Source organism: Dreissena polymorpha, chromosome 8 (assembly GCF_020536995.1).
Source record: "Dreissena polymorpha isolate Duluth1 chromosome 8, UMN_Dpol_1.0, whole genome shotgun sequence".
In the NCBI taxonomy this organism is placed as follows: Eukaryota; Metazoa; Mollusca; class Bivalvia; order Myida; family Dreissenidae; genus Dreissena; species Dreissena polymorpha.
Window position 1 is genome coordinate 25,614,680 of NC_068362.1, and position 5,652 is coordinate 25,620,331.

The 5,652-nt window shown below is 34.6% G+C and overlaps 1 long non-coding RNA gene across 1 annotated transcript; it reads left to right on the top strand.

Annotated features, from left to right (window-relative positions):
• The first annotated feature begins 3,500 nt into the window (after positions 1 to 3,500).
• Positions 3,501 to 5,652, top strand: LOC127842133 (uncharacterized). The gene is made up of 3 exons (XR_008031494.1): positions 3,501 to 3,670; positions 4,901 to 5,089; positions 5,517 to 5,652. It is a non-coding gene; the product is annotated as an uncharacterized LOC127842133 (long non-coding RNA).

Here is a 5,652-nt window from a genome sequence, read left to right on the forward strand (position 1 = left end):
GACAGACTGACGGTCGTTGGACCGACGACCGCCAGTCCTATATTCAAAAATCCGCTTTGCTTAAGGGGAAAATACTTCGTTCATAACGGAATACGAGGAACGATCGAAATAAGGAAAACAATATTGCATGCTGATGTAATAAAAGATTATAAAAATCCATATTTGATACATAAGGCATTCAAATAAAAAGCTTTGGATTACAAAAGACTATGATTAAGTATTTACAAATTTTATTTGCTTACCTGCGTTTGAATAATTAAATAAACAACGTGCGTATTTGCCATTGAAAGGTAAGATTACATTTACCTCTAATTATGTGCGTTTATGTCCTTTTAAAAGAGCACCGAGGTTTGTATTTCGTATAAATCGCAGGCCATCAATAATTCAATATACGAAGCTTGCTTTGAAATCCAACTTGCGACGAACAAGGATAAAAACACGAAGCCGCTACACGGAATTACCAATAATCTACATTTATTGAACATGTATAAAAATCAAACAGTAAACAAGCGATCGTCATACACCGATGGTTAGCGCTCCAATCAAGGATGGACGCTACGAAGACTTGCTTATTGGCACTGGTGTGCATTTTGATGCCATGGCATGGACACATTTTCTTGATTCAGTCTTTCAACATAGAGGACGACGTAAGTTTATTTTTTAATTTCGAATTTGATTATCTTTTATAGGTAGAATTGCAAATAAGAGTTAATATGTTATATAATTATACAAGTACATTAATATTAATTTTCAATATGACTAAACTGTAATTTGTGATAACATAATTTAATTTAAGGCGATACAACAATTATATTAAGGCCGCGACATGCGAAAATGCTATCCTATCCGCTGTAAAGTCAGGCATGGTTTCAAGGTCGCATATGAGGACAGGGTAACTCCTGAACAAACTTATGATTACAATTACTTCGTAGTTCTTTTTAAATACTTAAAATGACAACCACATAAAATAAATGGACAGTTTAAATTAATTGGAGATAGCCTCTTGAGTGAAAAACGCTAAGCCTACTTGTGGCTGGTTTGATTTCGGATTTTAAGAAATAGTTAGATAGACCAACAAATACTATAATAGTATATAAGGGACGGTACTACTAGCCCTTCTCATAGAAGTTGAGTAAAATGGCGGGCATCTGGTTCAGTGTATCACGTCCTTGAACAAGTTCACGCAGGTGATTCGTGATAATATTACTAAGTCAATTAGTTCAGGCTTGATATTAACGCTTGAATGACATTTGAATTATATATTTGAGCATTTTACTATTGAGGCGGCTCGAAAAGTTGTCTTCATTTTCTCTTTTGGGAGTTTGAGGAGACGTAACCGCGTCGAGGAGTTCGAAAAAGATGCGGTTATAAACAATAATTGCGTACGTTACTTCAACGAATATCGAAAGTATTTCGTAATGTAAAATCAGCAAGGTAAAGATTACGCGTTAACATATCGCCGCATGCAGTAGCGTTCATGGGGTAAATATAAACTCGAGGATGTTGTTTAATGAGAGTATTAGATGCAAGCTTTTACATAAAGTAACTTTGTTACATTTAATTTGCAAAGAATTAAAACTATTTGATATCGTCTACTACATGCACTATATAATGATGTTTTTTTTTTCATGTTCGACTAAAAATAAACGCAAACGATTTATAACAAGTATGAAAAATCAAAGCAATTAAAAGATACAATTTGAAAGTGAAGTAGCCGTTGGCACAGGTCATGTAATGTAAACAAAGCTGCTAATACGGGAGTGTTCGTGAATACCAAAAAAACTTAATAAATTGAGTCATTCTTCGCTGGTCAAAGCAGCTTTCTAGTAGAGGTATTTATATCTGAGCTTCTGTTAAACGTTTGTACTGTCAACATTTCAAATAATAAACCCGGACCCAATTTAAAGATTGCCAGACTTTACCTTACGCTCGGGTTTATTGAACACGATTAAAACAAGCTCATCAAATATGCTAAACGCTAGTCAACGAGTGTTTAGTTATTATTTTTAATTGATTCTACTCAAATAAGTATCTATGAATAATATACCATATAGTATTTTCGAATCGACCATAAATAATAATAAATTGTGCATACTGCTACTCTCAATAGGAGCATGCGTCATCCTTACACCTGAACTAATGTTTGTATAAAATATATTCTAGTTATAATTTGAGTCACTTGTGTGACCTTTGTCAAGGCTGTGGTAAATTCATATTAAGTTCACTATATTTTACTTAACTCATTTGATTCCCGTTCAATGCAATATTCTCAATGTTTTAGACTCTGCACATATTTATTTGTTGAGAAAAGGGTTGTGATAGCCACAACAACAACGATATTCACTTTAAAAATGATCTGCATTAATAGGGATCCCAGTCTGCTCCATTGTTACTGTCAACACAGACGTGCGCACTGTCTGACCTAGTGAACGGAACAGGCGGTAACATCAGCTACTGTGACAACAGCGATGGTTCAACTGTCCTAAAAGCCACTGGTTTGATGTCACGGACCATGCAGAGAGCGGAAATAATATCCACATGACGTACCGATGTGTAGAAGGTGTATGGCGAAGAGAGTTTGGCACTGACACTGAATTAGCGATAAGTATGATTTTATGACGTATCCTTTGGGTCAAAAGTACAGATACGCCAACAGCAAAATAGAGAATATATGGTTGGTGACTTTTGATATCATGTGATATTAGACGAGTCTGATATGGCGTAGGAAAAGGCGAGGCTTGCCGAGCCTTTTCACACGCCATATCGGACGAGTCTTATATCACATGATATCAAAAGTCACCAACCATATATTCTATTTATTATGCCACATTTTAAAGTAAATAAGAAAATATTCACAAAACAAACAAAAACAAACAACCGCTAAATTCATTGATAAATATGCAAATTAGTAGCAACCTGATTACATCCGCTAGCGTCTATGCATATATATTTACACATAAAAAATAGTTCGAAAGTAAGCAACAATCAATCAAAATTAAACGCACATAATACAAAAACTGAAGCGAGAAATCGAAACTTAAAAGAACAATTTCTGCACTAAAAACACAATACCAATATTTTTTACAATAACACATTCGACATGTACTTCCAAGAGTACACACCAACCGCTATTTTCAAAGCGAATGTGTAGAGTGAAAATTTCAAACAATAAATACAATAATCAAATGGAACGGGATTTTAACGTAGTGCGCAATTTGGAAGTGATAAGAGTGATTTATTTTTCAACTTGTCCATCTCCGTAATATACGTTTAGTTGTGAGATATTCACAGTTTTCCCCAAAAAACAGGCCTTCACGTGCGAAGTCAAAGTGGGTGGGGAACGTGTATTTCGAGTCGCTGGAACTTCATAAAGAAGCTGCTTTTGTGCAATATTCAGCGACGTTACCAGCTGTGTGTTGGACGAAACGAAAATGCTTTGGTTTTGCATCGTGTTTTGAGACTGTCAGGGTGACATGATGTATTAATTGCTGTTTGAGTGACAATAAATGAACATGTTTGTGTTTGGAGATTGCTGAGGTTAATATCTTCACAATTGGGAAATCCCAACATAAGTTGACTGCCAGTTTGACCACTGATCTGCATAATATCAGTGGGAGAGCATGCTGAATCCCGCAGCTTCTGCACCATATGTTTCCTGGCCGAATGGTTGGTAAGTTTCATTGTTATGTATGCATGCTTAAACACACATGTTTCACTATTTGTGCCATTTTTTAACAACCATTCTCATGCTGATGAACCAATGATCAGTGCCAGTTGTTCTACTGTCGCGAACTGTTTATTCAAAATTGTGGAAAAATGAGTTGCGCACTGTTCGAAATTGTGAAAAAATGGGACACGCACTGTACCAAAATTTGAAAAAATGAGTCGCGCACTGTTCAAAATTGTGGGAAACATTAGTTGCCCACTGTTCATTATGATTTCAAAATTGTGGAAAAATGAGTCGCACACTTTTCATAAATAAATTTTTTTCAAATGAGTCACGCTCTGTACAAAATTTGTAAAATGAGTTGCTCACTGTTCAAATTTTTGCAAAAAAATAAGTCATGCATTGCTCATTCAAAATTGTGGAAAAATGAGTTGCGCACTGTTCAAAATTGTGAAAAAATCATGTCACGCGCTGTACAAAATTTGGAACAATCATTTGCGCACTGATTAAAAATGGGGGACAATTTTGTGGGGCACTGTTCATTCAAAATTACAAAAAAAATAAGTCACAAACTCTTCAAATTGTGAAAACACATGAGTTGCGCATTGTTCAATATTTGTAAAAATGAGTCGCGCACTGTTCAAAATTTGGAAAAAAAGGAGTCGCGCACTGTTTATTCAACATGGTGGAAAAATGAGTCGCGCACTGTTCACAATTTTAAAAAATGAGTTGCACACTTTTCAAAATTGTGAACAAATTGAGTCACGCACTGTTCATAAAAAAATTCACTGTTGAAAACTGTGAACAAATGAGTTGCGCGCTGTGCAACTTTTTTGAAAATATGTGTCGAAAACTGTTCAAAATTGTGTCGCCCACAGATCAACATTGTGAAAAAATGAGTTGCAAACTTTTTTTAAATTGTGAAAATTTGAGTCCCGAACTTCTTTAAATTGTGAAAATTTGAGTCGCAAATTTCTCAAATTAGGAAAACAAACACCTATTTCTTTAATAAGCAAAAAAAGCCCCGAGTCCATAATAAAAATATTTTAAGTTAAAAGAAATTCTTAATTATTTTTATATCATTTTGTATTAATAATATTGTGTCTATTAAAGTTGTAATTTGTTCAAGTTGTGCCATAAAAATGTTATTAAAACACTCTATTTTGAAATGTTATCTCCTGTTGGATTTGTTTTATTTTATTATAATATGAAATGTTTTTCTTTTAATGGCAGAAAGTTGCGACCACACATTCCATGGGTGATGATATCTACCAAAATTCTTGGCGGCACAGTTCTACCCTCGTCAGTTGCACTTGTCCGAGTCTTTCTCTGCCTCTTAACCAACTCGAGATATTCCCCCCCCCCCCCAACTGCATCCCGGCACAGCTTCACATCAACCCATCTAATTAATTTGTCGGAAAGGTACTGTAATACTTTTTTGTCGACATATTTATTTTTGAGAGTATTTATGTAATTGTTATATCTGAACATGTTATAAATCTATATGTCACTATTTTTTATAAAGTTTCAATTTTAATACAAATTATATATCTGGATTTTTATTTTTAACCCTTTGCATGCTGGGAAATTTGTCGTCTGCTAAAATGTCGTCTGCTGAATTTGTAAAATATGCAGTAAGCATTTTCTTCATTTTTTTCAAAGATTACTATCAGAATAGCAAACAGTTTGGATCCAGATGAGACGCCACGTTTTGTGGCGTCTCATCTGGATCCAAACTGTTTGCAAAGGCCTTCAAAATTCGGTTCCAGCACTGAAAGGGTTAAAGCAGTTATGCAATGAATGTTTGATGATGTTTTTTTTTCTAAAGGAATCTTTATTTTATTTTCAGGTTGACCACACAAATTTCCTGTTTGGTTGTGGAGATAGAATCATTTTTTTGTGAAAGTTTGATTTCAGACACTTAAAAATTGAAATTGTCATGTATTATTAGGCATGGCAGGCATTAGCAAAGCATCTCAATCAAG